Source organism: Macaca thibetana, chromosome 3, assembly GCF_024542745.1.
Source record: "Macaca thibetana thibetana isolate TM-01 chromosome 3, ASM2454274v1, whole genome shotgun sequence".
In the NCBI taxonomy this organism is placed as follows: domain Eukaryota; kingdom Metazoa; phylum Chordata; class Mammalia; order Primates; family Cercopithecidae; genus Macaca; species Macaca thibetana.
The window spans coordinates 169,984,074-170,004,113 of record NC_065580.1 but is presented as its reverse complement, the minus strand read 5'-3'; the positions used below and the strand labels follow the sequence as shown (position 1 = coordinate 170,004,113).

The 20,040-nt window shown below is 38.0% G+C and overlaps 1 long non-coding RNA gene across 1 annotated transcript in view; it reads left to right on the top strand.

Annotated features, from left to right (window-relative positions):
* The first annotated feature begins 782 nt into the window (after positions 1-782).
* Positions 783-20,040, top strand: part of LOC126949604 (uncharacterized) — a 62,586-nt gene continuing 43,328 nt past the window's right edge. Inside the window, exons 1-2 of the long non-coding RNA XR_007723858.1 lie at positions 783-949; positions 4,894-5,074. This is a non-coding gene — a long non-coding RNA (uncharacterized LOC126949604). The remainder of the gene's footprint in view (positions 950-4,893; positions 5,075-20,040) is intronic.

Below are 20,040 nucleotides of genomic sequence, written 5' to 3'. Positions count from 1 at the left end.
TAGATGCAGAAAAAGAGAAGGAATCACACTCTCTTCTAGGACTTCCAGGAAGAGTGCAGTCCTGCCAACAGCTTCTTTTTAGCCCAGTGATATCCAAGCCAGACTTCTGACCTGCAGAACTAGAAGATAATAAACATGTGTTATTTCAAGCCCCTAAATTTGTGGTGATTTTTCACCACAGCAATGAAAAACTAAAATAGCATCATATGATTAGTGTCAATGAGAGGTTAAAACCAGCCAAAAGATGGAGAGACAATGTGTGAGTACTTTTTTGAACTTAAAAGCAGTATTGAAATAGAAGTCCATTATTTACTGTAAAAAAGTAAAAACAACAAAAAGGATAATACTTAGTACTTATCTCGCAAAGTTGTAATAAACATTAAGGATTCCTCTTTCTCTTGAATACAAAATAAGTATATAATAGGTCATGTGTGTATGTTTATATGTATAAAATATAAACATATATTTTATATGAATATATAATGTATAATATATAAACATATAATTATATATGTAAACATATAAAGAAACAAGTATATATAGATATGTAATTCAGTATTCAATTAGGAAAGCAGAAACATTCCACATAAATATAATACTGAACACTAATTACACAGGTAAGGGAAGAACTGAGAAGCCAAACAGGAAATGCTGAGACACTAGAGATTAACAAGAGCGGGAAGTCACCAGTGCGCCCAGGGCTAGAAGGGCAGCAGGAGGAAGTGGCATTCCCAAACCCCAGATTATGGGTCATCCCATGGAGGCCATACCATGGAGGGTGCTGCCGTGTGGTGCAGACTGCATACCAAGCAAGAGCTGGAGTTTGAAAGGAGATTGCTGCTGTCCAGGAGAAAGAGAAGGAGAATTGTCCTGTCCTCGTCTTTCCTTCCATCATCTCATCTCACATCAGTGCCTCCCATTGGTTGAATCCAGCAAGAAACCAGCTGAAGTAAGTGCCTGGGAAGTGTAGCCCTCCTGTCAAACAAAGGGAAACAGGGGAAAGGAGAGAAATAAGAGAGAAAGAATAAAAGTGGATACAAAAATAGTCCCTACCTATTGCCTTGTTGTGAGGATTAAACTATCTGAATTGTGCGAAGCACTAATATGGCACTCATTAGCATGTATTCAGTTGATGTTTGCTATTGTTATTATTGCCTTAGCTTTAATTACACAATTAAAGTAATGAAAGTGATGCTTAAAACTTCTCCCATAACCTAAGATTGTAAACCATTCTAAATGCTTTCAAATCTATTATAGATTCCTCTAGAGGGACATTATCATGTGCTGGGCTTTATTAGGCAACAAAACATTGCTGAAGGGTACACCAGAGACAACTTGGTGAACGAGATACAAAGCGCATGTAATGTGACAAGGGCAAACAGATCTTCCCTTCACTCAGCTCTATCATCTTTCTTTGATCACATGTTGGTGAACTCTCCAAATAACTTTTAAATTATCTTTGGAGAAAATTTAATAATCATGCTTGGGCTGTCTCCTGAGTTTATTTAAGAAACTTATCTACTATATTGTCAGCATGGAAAACTTAATGTCTTGCCAACTAAAATATACTTGTAAATCATTGGTAAAGTGTTTAATTTCTGTCTTGTTGCATGTCTGTGTTTGGTGTTTGCAGTTAAAAAGACTCCTACATAGTCTTTAATTTCATTTCACTTTTCATCCTTTCAAGACATCTACATCATGTCTGAGATTCTAGCTTATTTTAGGTCATGGAAAAAGTTCTGTATGTGTATACTGAACAGACTCTCATGTTTATCCTTCTGTATTTGTGCTGAGCTCTAGAACCATATTTAGTTACTCACTGGGGATTTCTATTCAGTTTTCCAACAGTAAATCATGCTTACAAGGCAGCACATCATTGTTAAGCGCAAATCTGCTTTTGACCATGGCACATGTTTACCTATGTAATAAACCTACACATTCTGCACATGTATCCTGGAACGTAAAGTAAAAAGAAAAATCTTCTGCTTTTGCTCCTGTAATTTATATCTTGGTGAATAAAATTATCTTCCCCCTCCCAAAATCAGAAATAGAGTCATAATAATGTCCCCCACTCACTTACTCTTTTTCTTTCTCCTGACCCCATCCAAACAGTCAAGTCCATTGTGAATCCACCTTGTTCAAAAGTCTCCAATCTACTTCATCTTCTCATTTCCACAACCACTGTCTTAGTTTACTCTCATGCCACCCGTTAACTAGCAGACTCCCTAAGATATTGATCTCATCTCCTTGCCTCCAACATGGCCCTTGTCCATCTAGTCTCTATTGTACAATTAGAATATTTTCACAAACACATGATTATAACATTTCCAAATTTAAAAGTATTTGCTTGTTTCCTATGGTTTCTAGTTAAATTTAAAAATATTAGGCTAACATGCAATGCTGATGAAATTCGTCATTGATGAACTCTATAGCATTATGTCCTGCATGTACCATTTATGGCAATAATATGAAATTACTTTTATTACTCTAAGTAGCATCCCTTTCTCAAGAATGTGTTTTCTGCAAGGGACATCTTATTTAGATGCTTTTCTCCTTGGAAATTCCTATCACTGCAGTCATCAGACAGTGCTTTCCTAGTTTTTTACGTGTGTGCATCTTACTTATTTGACTATAAGCTATTTAGAGGCAAATACCATGGTTCTAGATTTTTCTATTGCAAGTACCTCAAACTATGGTATCCAATATGGTAGTCACTAGTCACATGTCTGTTGAGAACTTCAAATGTGGCTGGCCCAAGTTGAAATGTGATATAAGGGCAAACTACCCACCAGATTTTGAAGACCCAATATGCAAAATTAAAAAAAAACTTTTTTTATATATTTGATTGCATGTTAAAATAATATTTGGGGTACATTAGATTAATGTTATTGCTAAAATTAATTTCATCTGTTCTTCTTACTTTTTTATGGCTCCTAGAAAATTTAAATGACATACATGGCTCACATTTGTGATTCTCATTAAATGTCTATGAGATGGCACTGTTACAGAATGGAACAGGATCAAGAAGCATTCACAAGTGAAAACAGGGCTTTGAAGGAACAGTCTGGAAAAAGTCTAGACATTTAAACAAGATCAAGAATGCAAACTAAAGTAGAAAAGAAAAAGAAAAATAGACCATATACTCAGTTTTGCAGTTGAGAGTGAGTTGTCCAGGAAGGAGCAGCTGGAAGTCCACCTAAGATTTTTTTTTTCTTTTTTTTTTTTTTGAGACCCAGTTTCGCTCTTGTTGCCCAGGCTGGAGTGCAATGGTGCAATCTCGGCTCACTGCAACCTCAGCCTCCCAGGTTGAAGTGATTCTCCCACCTCAGCCTCCCAAGTAGCTGGGACTACAGGTGCCCACCATCATGCCCGGCTAATTTTTGTATTTTTAGTGGAGAGGGGGTTTCACCATGTTGGCCAGGTTGGTCTTGAATTCCTGACCTTGGGTGATCCACCCACCTCAGCCTCCCAAAGTGCTGACATTACAGGCATGAGCCACCACGCCCAGCCACATAAGTTGCTTTAAACTTATTTGTCCTGGAGATAAATCTGAATTTTGATTCTGAATCATGTGTGTATAGGAAGGATTTTTGAAACAGGTGAATATGAGCTGCTTAAACATGGAGGGCTGAATACATAAATTATTCTGGAGCCCCTTAAAAGCTCTTTAAAAATAGCTGCCAAATAAATTTTTTGAAAAGCAATACACCTACAATGAGAAATAGAAGAGGGTAGCAGATAATAGTAATAACATTTTGGAAAAAGAAATCAGAAAGATAAATAGTTAATAAGCAATGTATAAGTAGAAGAATATCCCAAAGATATTAATATTCCAGGAGGGAAAACAAAACATGAACCAAGAAATGTGTCTTATGAAGCACTTCATAAAATATGAAGAAGCTCTTGGAATTTCTTGAACCTGGGAGGTGGAGTGAGCTGGGATCATGCCATTGCACTCCAGCCTGGGCAACAGAGCAAGACTCTGAAAAAAAAAAAAAAAAAGCTCTTGACGCCAAAAATATGCTGATATAAATGAAAAACTGTGTGGGAGAAGTGGAATATAACATTGAAGATAGCTAGAAATCAGAGCAAACAGAGATAGAAAACAGAAAAGAAGATAAGAAAATTAGATGATTTGCTTAGGAGATCCTAATAACAGGAGTAACAGAATGAGAAAATTGAGAAAACAGAGATAAGAAAATTACCATACAAATGTATTTTAAAAATATATTCATTACTAAAGAAAGTGAGTTTTAAGCCAGGGGTGGTGGCACACACCTGTAATTCCAGCATTTTGGGAGGCTGAGGTGGGGGAATTGCTTGAGGCCAGGAGTTTGAGACCAGCTTGGGCAACAATGTGACACTCCATTTCTACAAAACATTATAAAAAAAATTACCTGGGCTGAGTGAGACACACCTGTAGTCTCAGCTACTCAGGAGGCTGAGGAGGGAGGATCTCCCGAGTCCAGCAGTTTGAGGTTTCAGTGAATTGTGATTGTGTCACTGCACTCTAGCCTGGGTAACAGAAAGAAATCCTGTCTCTAAAAATAACAAATAAAATAATTATTTTTTCTAATTAATAGAGTCCCAAATGTCTTACACAATAAATGCAAATAGACCCAGACCAAGAAACATAATTAAAATTTTAGAATAATGGAGGCAAAGAGAAGCCTCTACAACTTTCTAGAGAGAGTTTTATGCAAAGAATAAAATATCAGAAGGCCATCACATTTCTTAATAGAACGCTGGAAACCTGAAGACACAGGAGAAATATTTTCACATTCTTAGCACAAATAATCTACAACAAAACTGTTAAGCCAAATATCTAGTGTGGGTTTACGGATAAGATAAGAAATATATATATATAGTCTGTGATCCTTTTACCTTTTTCAGGAAGTTGTGTTCTGCTAAAGTCAAGAAGAAAACCAAGAAACAAGAAAACATGAGATGTAGCAGAAGTGGGAGGCAAAGTAAATTCGTAGGAAGATGCAAAAGAGGTATCAAGACCACAGCAAGCCTAGATCAACCAGTCCAAGTCCGAAGGCCTAGATCAACCATCAGGAGCACTGATGATGTAAGTCCCAGTCCAAGGGCAGGAGAAGGCTGATGTCCCAGTTCACATAGTCCGCAGAGACAGCAACTTCTCCTTCCTCTGCCTTTTTGTTGTATTCCAGCCACTCAACGGATTGGATGATGCCCATCCACACCGCGAAGGCTAATCTCCCTTACTCAATCCGCTAATTCACATCCTAATCTTACCTGGAAACATCCTTGCAGACACACTCAGAAATAATGTTTAAATATCTAGGCACCCCATGACCCCTTCAAGTTGATGCATATTTTTAACCATCACAGATACAAATACAAAGTAATCCATTAAAAGAGTTTAATATGTTTGCTTCTGGAGAGGACAAAAATAGTGAAAATTGAAGCACCTACTCTTTCTCATAACCTGCCTTACAGAACTCTCTGAGTTTTAAAAAATGACTTAACACGTATGAGTAAATATGACTAATTAACAAAATGTGTATGCATGCAAGTCCAGAAGCACTGCACAGTTAGAGCATATAGATAGTTAAATAAGGACAAAAAAAATCTGTAAACAAAGTCCAGTTTATAATACATGCCAGTTCCTGAAAAATCCAGCAGTTACAACATGGTACTTGAAAGCTCATTTTCAGATTTTAGGAAGAACCGTGGTTCCACTCTCAAACTTCAGTTGATTGGATTTAAAACAGCTTTTTCAGTTTTGTTTACACATTATCAATAACTAAATGTGGCTTATATGAAACTTTACAGAGTTTATAATTTGTGCGAATTTTGATAGATGGTATATGTGAAATATGTCTTCACAATAACAAGGTAGGCCTATATATAAGCCAGCTGTAAGGCACCTATTATCAAATAATAGTAGGAAACATTACTGAAGTTTTTGGAGGTGTGTGGCATTGTCATAAACCACTGATTTATATGTTTTCTCATTCGGTAATCCCATGAAATAGAATAAGCTCTGTGTATCATTGATAGGAAGTTAAAGCTCAAGGAATAAAATAATTTGCCCAAAGTCCTGCATGTGCTTTCGATCCCTGAGCTGTAAAGACTTCTATATGAGTGGTGATTGTTTTCATAGTAATCATTTTAAGAGGTGTTACATTTACTTCACTGATACAGCAACTATTGCTAAATCATAAAAAAATGTATAAAATTTACATTCAAAAACATCTTTCCCATCATTCTTGAATATTTTCAGCTGGCAAATATTTTGGTCTTTGAGAATGGATTTGATTTTTCTTTAATATACAAAATTCGACTGGAGCAAAGCCTGATAAACTAAATTAGTAATTAACTTGCAAATGTTTTCTTTTTCAGTCAAAAGCTGCATTTGTGAATAAAAGGTATGTTTTGTAATTAGTAACTTTGCTAGGAAGGCATTTCTCAAAGAAGAACTCCAAATACGTGATATGTAGATGACGTCATGAAAGTGTGTACAGCTTTGCATAGCAATATTATGAATGATAGTCGAATGCATTTCTTTCCCTCTCTCTCTTTCTCTCTCTCTCTAATTTACCTATCTATTCATTCATCCCACTGTACTTGTTAAAAATTCCATGCATTTAGGAGTATATGTGCCATCATACTCGTCAAGAACTTGCATTAGGGAAATGTATGTATATTTCTGGAGGACACATCTTTTCTTCCCAGTCTCAGTCATACTTGCTTTGCCTTGCATTCCCTAGAAGTCTGCATTTATGTTGTACCATGTCCATAAACGCTTACTTCTGTGAAGGGATCCACTGTGAGAGGCATAAAAACATTCTACATTTTTGCACTAAAAATACCCTAAAATATTTGGAAATGGATTGTTGTTGTCCCTCCTTTTTCATAAACATACCTAAAAAGGAGTGAAGTTGCATTCCCAGAGGGTATTTTCCAGAAGCTAGGTCTTCTGCTTGCTTATAGTGTCCAAAGTTCTCCTTAAAGAGAAATGGTTGCTACAGTGCCACTTCCTAAAGAAGAGTCTTAGTTTTAAAATTTCTTAGTCACTCTTGTTCAGGGTTTGGTTTACTGAACTATAGAGTGCCTCTGGAGCATATGTTTTGTTTTAGCCAGTTAGGTGGTTAATACTGAGTGTCAACTTGAGTGGATTGAAGGATACAAAGTATTTACCCTGGGTGTGTCTGGAGAGTGTTACCAGAATACATAAACATTTGAGTCAGTGGGCTGGGGAAAGCGGTTTCACCCTTAATCTGGTGGGCACAAGCTAATCAGCTGCCAAGGAATATAAAGCAGGCAGAAAAAGGCAAAAAGGAGAGACTGGCCTAGCCTCCCAGCCTACATCTTTCTCTGGTACTGGATGCTTCCCGCCTTCCAACATCGCACTCCAAGTTCTTCAGTTTGGAACTTGCACTGTCTCTCCTTGCTCCTCAGCTTGCAGACAGCCTATTGTGGGACCCTGTGATTGTGTAAGTTAATACTTAATAAACTCCCCTTTATATATGTGTATCTATCTATCCTATTCATTCTGTCCCTCCAGTGTACCCTAGCACAGCCTGTTAATTAATTTTATTGAATTTCTCCATAAAACAATGATTTTAAAGAACAAACCTGAATGAATATTAAATCCTAAAGTCCCCATTATTTGAACACAATAAATTATTTTACTTTGTTCGTTAAATGAGATCTAGCCAAAGCTTAATCACACTATTTAAAGAAAGAAGAGAGGTGGGACCAAGAAGTCAGAAATACTTCCTGGAAATTGCCTCTTTTGATTTTGCCATTTCATCATGCAGCATGGTGACAGGTTCCTGGGCCTGTTGCTGTGACACCATGATCACGAGGCAGCATGTGCACTTGGCTCACTATGACAACCATCCTAAGCCAATTATCCACACATGATGAAATGCTCATCCTCAATGCTATCTCAATAGAGATTTGGAACCTATCTACTCATTTCCTAGTGTTCTCTTTCTATCCTGGTTTTCCTTTCGTCGTAAGTGATGTAAATAAAATTCTCTGAGGTTTCTGGAAAGGAGAAAGGAGTTTATGTTAATATCCTTCTAATTTTCAGCCCTCAGTGCAGAATTCCAAATTATGGCTGAAAGTTTGGGAGGTCAGCTGGATGCTTGCTTTGTGTTTTTGTTACTCCCTTCCAGACATAGTTGCTTATTTCAGAGATATTTTGTAATCTCTGCTCTTACTCATAAACTGAGTGGCAAGGAAGCAACCTTAACCATAGAACCTTTGAATAGCAAGAGAAAAGATTTTGCTAGAAAGACTAATCATTTAATAAATGTAATTATCTCTGATATCTATCACCTTCAGTAGTCTGAATTCTAGTTTATACCTCAGAATTAAAGTTTGCACCTCATGATTAAACTCTGCATGGTTCCTCATTCATGTCAATGAGAATGACAATGGCTTTCCAGAGAACATTGCCTAGCTAGAAGAATGAAGCCTTCTATCCTCAAATATCAGAGATAAAAAAGCACAAGGAGAAAGGCAAAGATATATTATACACAGGTGAACTATTCTATGTAAAATATAAGTTGAAATACTCTACCCAGCTTTCATTTCCAAGTCCTCGTAGAGACAGAAATATTTGACTTGGCTGAAAAGCAAGTTGACTGAAGGGGTATGATTATGTCGTGCTTTGAACAATGTGGCTTAAACCATTATTGGAAGTTGGTACAAATAAACCTCATAATCTGAGAAATATTGGAAAAATAAGACCTTCAACAAAATGCTCACACAGAGAACTTTTCCATCTTATACTTCTCCTTAACTGCTTCTACTCTCGCCTTGTCCCTGTCTTCTATCACAAAGGGATCATGATCTGTAATTGATATGCTAACATTTGGATGGCAGCAAAGGCTTAATGAATTTCTCCTTCTGGACAGTGTTTGAAGGTCAACGTTCTTCAGGATCTTAAGCTAAAAGATGAGTCAGGGGACATGTAAGCACAACTGAGAATATTCTTGGTCAGAATTTTTAAAGAAAATATGCCACATGCCAGAAACACAAGGACACACATTACACATCTCCCCTTTGCTTTCAGAGGAAGGAATATTTCCTTTGCTCCTCTTTGTTTTCAGGCACAACCTGCACTTTATAGCCATTCTCTTAGGAACAAAGACTATATAAAGGAAATAAAGCACACGGTCTCTTTGCTTTTGGAAAGCTATTTGTGAAAGTTATTTGCATATATTTTTCTCTTTAGGAGAGTTTAGAAATCACTGGAGAATTGCTTTGTGCTTTAATGGACAGTGGAAGGATTTAGTGATCAGGGAGATGGGGCACTGAATCCCAGCCCAACAGCTTTGTGATTGGTCTTAGTTTGAATGTCCTCATCCGTAATAAAAGGATGATAGAGACCCTAACAAGGTCCTTCTGAGCACCTGCCAGGAGACAGCCTTTGAATTGAAACTGAAACATCAATTCTTCCCTGGGTCTAAAGTCTGCAGGCCTAACATGTAGATTTTTAGATTTGCTAATCCCCTCCATCATTGCATAAGACCATTCCTAAAATAAATATTTCTCTCTCTCGCTCTCTCTCTCTCTCTCTCTCTCTCTCTCTCTCCCCCCCCCCCCACACACACACACACACGCATGCACGGACACACTCACATCCTATTGGTCTGTTTCTTCAGAGACCCCTAACTAATACAGATTTTGGAAGCAAGGTCACTGATATTTGACAGATCTGAATTAAAGCCTCATTTTGTCACATTTGTAATGTCTGAAAAGGATGGTGGCTACCTCTTTTTCCATTATTCATTTTTACATCCTCAGTTGATGTCAGAAAGGAGGCAAAACTGGATGAACACCTGAACTCAAATAAGTCTTAGGAGTCAATAATGAAGTGTAAGAATAATTTATTGGGCACCTGCCAAATACCTGACTTCTTACTTATTGACCCAGAAATTATATTGATTTATATACATATCAATATATATGAATCAATATCATTCCAAATGAATGATTCATTTGTCCATTCACTCATTGATTAGCTCAACAAACATTAAATGAATCACAATTATATATCAGATAGTGTGTAACTTGCAGAGGATGCATGAAGAATTCTCTAGTGGAAAGATGCATACATAAATCATTATGATAATCCTTGCAATTAACATTTGATGAGTTCTTACTAAGTGCTGTGCTCTTTGCTAATCCTTTTACATGAATTATGTTATTTACACCTCAGAATGACTTTACGAGACAGGTGCTATTATTATATCAATTTTACAAAGGAGCAAATAGGACACAGATTAAGGAACTTGTTTAAGGTCAAGTAGCTGGTTAGTATTTACAGCCGAGGTTCTGAAGCCTCTTAGACACTTTGATCTCAGCTGCGGGATACAGAACATATGAGCAGTTTGAAGTCTATGAGCACGAATCAAGTTTCACAGATGAGATCATCTTTGAGCTTGGAGGGTGGGAGAAAATAAAGAAGGACAGATTCACAGGACCTAGGCCAGAAATGGCTTTGTTTTTTACACCATCATTTGGAAGGAAAGGAAATTTGAACTTTTCTTCATTTTTTATTTTTTCTGAGAAGGAGTTTCACTCTGTCTCCCGGGCTGGAGGGCAGTGGCACGATCTCGGCTCACTGCAACCCCTGCCTCCCGGTAATTCTCCTGCCTCAGCCTCCCGAGTAGCTGGGACTACACATGCCCACCACCACGCCTGGCTAATTTTTTGTATTTTTAGTAGAGACAGGGTTTCACTGTGTTAGCCAGGATGGTCTCCATCTCCTGACCTTGTGATCCACCCGTCTTGGCCTCCCAAAGTGCTGGGATTACAGGCATGAGCCACTGTGCCTGGCTGACATTTAAACTTTTTTAAAAGGCAAATTATGTAATCTGATTTGGATTTTAGAAAAATAAGTCTGGTAGCTAGAGAGAAGGAAGACTGGAGGAGAATGAGGTCAGAGACAGGTAAACAGGTGATAGAATGCACAGTTATCCGGGCCAGATTGATGAGAGGCGGAGGTAGAGTGGCAGGCTGGGTGGAGAGATGAGATATGTCACAAGGAGGGCTGAGTGGCTCGGATAATATATTGGTTTGGAGACTTGCAGGAGAGTGAGAAATCTTGGATGACAATCACCCTCCACCACCAACATATTTCCTTTTGGGTGACTAGGGTGGCGATGATGCCATTCTCTGTACTAGTGACGAGGGACAGTGCATAATCTGCTAGTGGGCAGGGGGCCGGGAGGATGGCTTCTGTCCCATGTTAAGCTTAAGCAGCCCACGGGCACTGAGGAGGAGATTCCATCAGTCTGTTTGAATATAGAGATCTAGACCTCAGAAGGAAGGCTGAGGCTGAGATATCAATGTAGGGATTATCAGCATTCAGGAGGTGGTCGAGGCATTTAGAAGGTATGCAGCCAGGGAGAGTGTGGACAGAGAGGAAAGAAGATGCTCAAGGTCAGAACCATGGAGAACTTGAAGATTTTATTCCAGAAAGACAGAGGAGGCCACAAAGGAGACAAACAAGAAGAGAGGGAGGCCTTTTATCTTATTTTTTAAAAACTTTTTTTGAATGGTTATGCAAACTAAAATGCAATTACAGTTAGCCTTTCATATCCATGGGTTCCACATCTGCGGATTCAGCCAACACTGGATTGAAAATATTTGGAAGAGAGAAAATTTCAAAAACCAAAACTTGGATTTGCTTTGTATCAAATAGATAAATATTTATATATATAGATATATAAATAGATATATATTTTAATATAATATATATTATATATTCCATATATATGTTTATATACAAATATATATATTTATGTATATCATAAATATATATATTTATGGAATCAAGTGATTCTCCACCACCTGGAATCAAGCGATTCTCCCACCTCAGCCTCCCGAGTAGCTGGGATTACAGGCATATGCCATCATGCCTGGCTAATTTTTGTATTTTTAGTAGAGACAGGGTTTCGCCATGTTGGGCAGGCTGGTCTTGAACTCCTGATCTCAGGAGACCCAATCGGCCCACCTTGGCTTCTCTAAGTGCTGAAATTACCGGTGTGAGCCACCATGCATGGCCTCAAATACTACTTTGAATCCATATGAATAAAGTAATATGTAGGCATTGTATTAGGTACTATAAGTAATCTAGAGATGATTTAAAGTGTACAGGAGGATGTGTAGAGGTTACATGCAAATCCTATACCATTTTATATAAGGTACTTGATCATCTGTGGATTTCAGTATACACAGTGGGTCCTGGAACCAGTCCCGCATGGATATAGAGGGATAACAAAACAGAAAGTAGGTTCAGAGAAAAATGTCAACAATTTCTGAAAAATGGAAGTAGATAAAATTCAGAGGAAAAGTGAATGGAATAACATCCCTACCATGAGAGTGAGACTGAAATTTTTCTTCTGTATTGAAACTCTATTTCTATATTTAAAAGAGTTAGAAATAGCTTTGGCCACTTTAGTTTTTTGCTTTTTTCTTTCTCATGATTCTTAATCATGTGAATGATGATGTATACGACTGCATTTTTTTGTTATTTATAATGATTTATTCATAAAACATAGTGCATGGCCAGTTATCTCCCAAATTTAATTTTTTAATTTCTACACGTACATCTGTGCTTTTTTTGTTACAGTGGAGAGGTTTTGAGTCGACATCTTTTCATCAAAAGGTTATAGATTCTTCTCACACTTAGCAGTTTCAATTGACAAAAGAATTGCTTTTTTTTCCATAGCATTTTCCCAACTGCTCAGGATACTGGAATGGCTACATGCATAAAACAAATGACTCTTCTGACACTGGACATTGAATGGTTCTACTTTCTCACACATTCTTGGACTATGTAGTGTTTTTCCTGTGCAGGGCCTGTGACCTACAGATGGCTATGGCAGATTCAATAAAATGAAAAAAACTAAACAAAACACAAAGATGCTCATTATTACATTATTCTACATTTCCCTTTTTCTTCTCATGGGATTGTTTGACAATGGCTAAATTTAGTGGTTGGCATTTAGCACAAATGATTGGTGGTACAGGATCTCGCTATACAGAACTTTATTTCAGCAGAAATGATTTCTAAAATGCAGTTCACTTATAGGCAGAGGAATCATAAATTTTAGCACAGCATTGATCTATATATACTTCCAAATGGAAACAGTCTCCTTTGGCAATAGAAAGGCTTGGAGTGAAAATTACTTAGAGAAGTTCTAGATTTGAGAATGGAGATGTGAAATAAAATAACACTTTTATTAAATTTTTTAAAAGTGTATTATTTATTTTTTAGAGATAGCATCTTGCTCTGTTGCCTAAGCTCGAGTATAGTGGTACAATCATAGTTCACGGTAACCCCCTCCTGGGATCACATGATCCTCCTGCTTCAGCCACCAGCACATGATACCATGAGCAGCCAAAATAATATTGTAGTCAGATAGATGGTAAATTATAATCTTAGGCAGTCTGATAATTCTAGTACTCAAATATCTTTCACTATTAATAGTATTTGAATAATCCTAGGTTAGATCATGATAACATACACTTGGAAAGTAAATAATAATGCTGATTGGTTATAAAATAAATGCAAATACTTTTTGTGTTAAAGAAAGCTGATATCTTCAAAACAGCGAGTCCTGACATTTTTGATTTTCTTTCGGCTTCTGTTTTGAGAAATGGTAAAATATTAGAGCATTAATGTCAGACTTGCCTGACACATTATTTTCTTCTTGTTTCGAATGGTCAGCTACTAAAATCATAGTGTCCCTTTGGTTTTGAGATGCTTTTCACAGCTAATGGTTGTGATGAGAAAGAATCATCATAATACTCCATGATCTGGAGAAGCATTAGGAGGGGGTAAAGTCCTGGATAAGGTCAAGGGCTTCAGTATTAAATAGACAGGGCTTCAGGTCCTAAGTTTTACTGTGTGATCCTGGACAGGCTTTGTTTTTTATTTTTTAAAAAATTTCAAAACCTTGGTTTCTTCGTCTGCAAAATGCTGATGTAGTATTTCAAACACTAAGGTCTACCACCTTAGAAAAATCCTCTGTAAGTGGCAATTTTGGTCAAAACAAACATGTCACATTAATGGAATTGTGTTTATCAAGCTGATTGGGAGGAGGCATTTTGGAGTCCCTAGAGCAGGACTGTGGTAGGGATGTAGGGATGCACATGGCCTATTGTGGGAGATGCTATGGTTTGGTATGCTGAGTGGGGTAGAATTTGTCCAAGACAGCCTATGATTGTTTGGTAGTGGGTACAGAGTTGACAGCAGAGTCCTGGTTGAAGGAAAGCCAGCTGTTAAGTAAGAAGGCCTTGTCTTTTCCAATGACCACATAAGTACAGAAATGACAGGGTTAGTAAAGATGTTAGGACCTGGGAGAATGGCAAACAGGATATGGAATGTGAATAAATGGTTTGGAACTAACAGGGTGATGAAAGCAACTACCTAATACACAACATGAAAGAAGCATGTGAGGTGTCTACAGCAGTGAGCTTGGGCCAATAGAGGTTATAAACTATACACTTGTGTATTCTTAGCATTATGATTTTTGAGCAATGGGTTGGAAAAATGTAGCCTCAGGGCCAACTTCCTGAGATTATGACCTGTGTAAAAGTATAAGACCTTGTGTTTAGAAGGAGCTGGTGCTTGGTTTGAGCCTTCTTTGAAATTTTTAATATTTTTTGAACAAGGAGCCTACATGCTTATTTTGCATTGAGCCCTGGGCATTTTGTAGGCAGTCCTGTGTAGCATGCCTATCATAGACATGTGGTTTAGAATCAGTCACCCCACCTCCCTGCCCGTGGGATTTTTGACAATGTCTGAGTTGTTTTTGATTGTCATAGCTGGTGTATGCTCCTGGCATCTATTTCATAGAGCCCAAAGATGCTATAATCGGCTGAACGCGGTGGGTCATGCCTGTAATCCCAGCATTTGGGGAGGCCAAGGCAGGTAGATCACTTGAAGTCAGGAGTTTGAGACCAGCCTGGCCAACATGGTGAAAACCTGTCTCTACTAAAATACAAAAATTAGCCTGGCATAGAGGCGTATGCCTGTAATCCTAGCTACTCTGGAACCTCAGGCAGGAGAATAGCTTGAACCCAGGAGGCGGAGGTTGTAGTGAGCCGCCGAGATCACACCACTGCACTCTAGCCTGGGCAACAGAGTGAGACTTTATCTCAAAAAAAAAAAAAAAAAAAAAAAAAGATGCTGTGAACATCCTATAATGCACAAGTGGCAGCGTCATAATAAAGAATTACTTGATTTTAAATATCAATAGTGCTAAGGTGTAGAAACCCTTATTTAGAATATTTTAATAAAAACAAATCCATCTGTGGATCCTTGGACAATATTATTGTTACCAAATCTGGGAAGGTGCAAGGTTAACTGGCAAACTCTGGAGGATTAAGCTCCATCTAGTCCTGTGTTGCACATTTTGCATGGCATTCCTGCTAATGGGAGGATGTATTTTTATAACTGAGTCGAGGTATCATAAACTTGAACCTAATGGATGCCAGAGGAGACTCATTTGACTTGGCAGCTATAAATAGCTCACCAGCAGCACCTGTGTAACTCTTATAAGCCTTATTTTTAAAATCTGGCAATGAAAAGATGGATTCTGGCTGAATGATCAGAAAAGCTTCTAAGTGTCAAATCACACTCCTTGCTATAGTTCACTTCTGGGTCAGTTTCCTATTAGCTCAGAGAAAAAAAAAAAAAAACAAAAAAACCCATTTCGTTCCCTTACATGCATAGGTTAGAACAATGAACTTTTAAGGCAGGATTTTCTTAAAGATTTTTGGAATAAATGCTTTACCGTATAAATGGGACCCTATCAGCTATTTACTCTGTTGTTGTGTTCATTTGTTTTTGTGGGTTATAAATATTGAGTTAAACAGCCTTTTGCCCTAAATATTATTTTACATGGACCAACATTGTGGGTTTCCTCCCTATGTAATAGACAGAGTTGCTTCAGTCACAGGAAAACTATTTTATGGCCCCAGATCTATCACCTGCACCTAAGGGTCATGTCAGAAATGTGGACAAGTATGACCAAGGACGTAAAAGGAAAACAGGTGGTGGGGAATGGACAGACTCATTAATATAACTGGAAAAATAACTCAAAATGCATAACCTAATTACTGTGGGACAATCACAGCCCATCTGTGCAAGAAAGCCAGCAGCGTTGTTTTAAATTTAAATTTTAGACCATGGAGTTTTCTTTTACATTTCTCGCCCGATGTTTCTTCCCACGTGGCATGAATACTCCTTATCGCTCTTCTGGAAAGACTTGAGGATTAACTGCTATTAAAGTACATTATTTCCAAAGCAAATTTAAGTGTAGTCATGGATTCTCAGTCTCATTTCTCTGCTTTCAAATTGCTTACATATTGGTTGTCTGAACTTTGTAATCCATTCTAATTTTAAAAAGTGATTTTCATGATATTATTACAATGACTGCATTTTAAACACATCCTAGAACTCAAGACCGCAGAGAAAGTTACACAACCTGGAGTTTCTCAGGCTCTTCAACATCTGAAGTGTTTAACATGAGAGGGATTGTACACATCGGGATCTCTTATCACCCCTGATAAAATCTTAGAATGTCTACTCTTTACATATAGCACCAACTAAAAAAAAGACTAAATCAATCCCATTTAATAATCCCAATTATTAAAGAGTAATTTTAATAAATACATTGGTGCAAAAGTGGTTGTGATTTTTGCCATTACTTTTAAAATGACAAAAATCACAATTATTTTTGCACTAACCTAATATTACTGAGGTTTATTTTTTTCTATGTGGACAAGTGAAAGATTGTTTCTGGAGAATTTTTACATGTTTGCAATCTTTTAGTAGTATTTTTTACCCTAAAGGTATGTAAACAATAACTTTATAGTTGATTATGCCTTTCTGAGTTAATTATAACTCAATCATTCTGATCTAGGGAGACTATTCTTAAGAATTGTTTTCAGCTGGGTGCGGTGGCTCACGCCTGTAATCCCAGCACTTTGGGAGGCTGAGGTGGGCGGATCACGAGGTCAAGAGATCGAGACCATCCTGGCCAACATTGAAACTCTGTCTCTACTAAAAATACAAAAAATAGCTGGGCATGGTGACATGCTCCTGTAGTCCCAGCTACTCAGGAGGCTGAGGCAGGAGAATTGCTTGAACCTGGGAGGCAGAGGTTGCAGTGAGCCGAGAGTGTGCCACTGCACTTCAGCCCAGGTGACAGCATGAGATTCCATCTCAAAAAAAAGAAAAAAAGAAAAAAGAACTGTTTTCACAATGTATCAAAAAATAATTTTAAAATAAAACTGGAGGAATAATTTGTATAAATTTTTCCATAGAAGAAAAGGAATAAGAAAACTATTTTCTAAGATGTGTTATATATTGAATTGTGTTCCCCCCAGGTTCATATGTTGAAGTCCTAAACTCCAGTGGGTCAGAATGTGACTATATTTGGATATAAGATCTTTACAGAAGGGATTGAGTAAAACTGTTGAGTTGGGCCTTAAGCCTAGAGTGCATTTATAAGAAGAGGAGATTAGGGCACAGACGCACACAGAAGGAATGGCATGTGAGGAGACACAGGAGAAGAAGGTCATCTGCAAAACAAGAAGAGAGGCTTGGAACAGATCCTTCTCTCTTGGCTTTTAAAAGAAACCAACCCTGTTGTCACCTCGATCTTGAACTTCTAGCCACCAGAAATGTCAGAAAATAAGTATTTGTGGCTCAAGTTCCCCACTCTGTGGTATTTTTTTTTATCGTCACCCTAGGAAACTAATACATCACACAACAATTTTTTTGGCATGGACATGGGTTTCATTTACCTTTGATTTTTTAGCATTGATAGCTGTACCTTGAAAATAACAGATGTTCAAAAAATATTTCTGTTTTTGCATAGAACTATCTGTATTGAGAGAAGATGATTTATTTATCCTTTGTAGCATAGACCCCCCAAAGTCCATCAAAAGTTCATATTTCAACTTCTAGAGCAATGTAATTCAGATGTCCCTCCCAGCCCCGTTGCATGTAAGTGGACCACTTGATCATCTCTCCTTATCAGAGAATGACAGGGAATGATTGGCAAGTGGCTTTTTTTTTTTTTTTTTTTTTTGGCCAAGCACGGAAGGCGCACATGTGCCTTCTTCATTCTCTTTTCCTTTCTGCCTCCTGGATGTGAATGCCCAGGGCAATCCGGTACTGAAGATTCTGAAGCCTCCTGAATCCCTAAGAGAATGAACAGAACAGAAGCATTCCTCACCCCATGTAACCTCCTTGATGAGGCATCTCTAAGGCACTGTTACGTAAATGCGAAATAACCTCTCCTGTGTTTAACCACTGAGATGCTATGTCTCATTTGTAGAGCAGATAACATTACCCTAAGCGGTATAGACATGCTTATATGCAGCATGTGCTGCTAAAATAAAAACCTAAAATATATGGCAGTGGCTTAGCAGTCAGGCAGCAACCAAAGAAGAAGCATGTTGCACAAAGAACCACTTTTTTTTTTTTCTTTTTTCTTGAGATGGAGTCTCCCTTTGTCGCCCAGGCTGGAGTGCAGTGGGGAGATCTTGACTCATTGCAACCTCTGCCTCAGGGTTCAAGCGATTCTCCTGCCTCAACCCCCAAGCAGCTGGGACGACGGGCGCCCGCCGCAACACCTGGCTGATTTTTGTATTTTTAGTAGAGTTGGGGCTCTACCACGTCGGCCAGGTTGGTCTTAAACTCCTGACCTTAGGTGATCCACCCTCCTTGGCCTTCCAAAGTGCTGGGATTACAGGCATAAGCCACCGCATCCGGCCACAACCACATTTTTTATGGCAAAACGTTTGGTAAAATTTGGCCTGTAATACATTGAAAGACTGACTACTTGTTTACTAAGCCTGTAGGGGGAAAAGTTTGGAAAAAGTCAGGTATTAATAGCTTATGTTGGTTGTCATTTGCTGAGTTGAGCAAGTTATTACAAGGAAAGGGATGAGCTCAGGCAAGCATTGGTGTGACTGAGAGCTTACGGAGATGAGAATAAAACAGTTCAGGAATCAGGGCCTCTCGGGATTGGAAAAGCTTCCATTGCCAACATGAGAAGACCTAAGGCCTAAAAAGCTTTCAGTCTCAAAGGCCCATTAAGACTCAGCACTGTGTCAAAGGTGGTATAAAATGTGGATTTTCTCATCCATCTGATGGTTATATAGCAGTGTAGTCACCATGATCTTGAAACGGAGAGCTACTGCAGTGAAACCAAGGAGAAGACCGGGTTTGAGGACAGTACCTAGAAAGAACTTAGGGTATTATTCTTGATACATGGATGCAAAGAATTCGTGGTAGGGCAACTAGATTTAGTAAATACAAATATAGGAAACTTGGTTAAATGTGGATTTCAGATAAACAACAGATAATGTTTTAGCATAGGTATGTCCCTTTTAATCTATTCTGTAGCAAATACAGTATACAATATGTGGGGCAAACTCATGCTAAAACATTATTTGTGGTTTATCTGAAATTGAAATTTAACTGTGGGCACTCTGTTTTATCTGGCATCCACAATTCACGGTCCATGAGGATTTTGAAGGGAGCTATATTACAAAGAAGCCATAAGCTCAATACTCTGAGCATTAAAATCTTTAAATAACACTTGGGTCCACTCCCAAAATTTCAGAAGAAACAAGTGAGCATGGAAATCTGAGAAGCCTGCTAAGAGGGCATTACTTCCTAATGTCTACTTCAGATGTGGCATGGAGAATAACATTTAAGGAAGAAATTTCCAGAAGGCAGAGTTAAGGGCTACGGAGAACAATGAACAAGGATGTTTCTCCTAGAAGTAGAATTAGGATCTACTCAAGTACTCCCAGTGCTACGACATTTGCACCTTCTTGTGGTTTTCCATGATTTCTGTGTATGTTGCTACTGAATCTCCTATTTTCCTTGTCATGGATGATGATGTTTGTGGCGCCTATCCTTGCTCTATTGTTTTATATTGACTATGAGCAAATGCATAGAAGTGGGTGATAACATAATTTATTATTTTCTAGTTTATCAAGAACGCTATCTGGATTGGA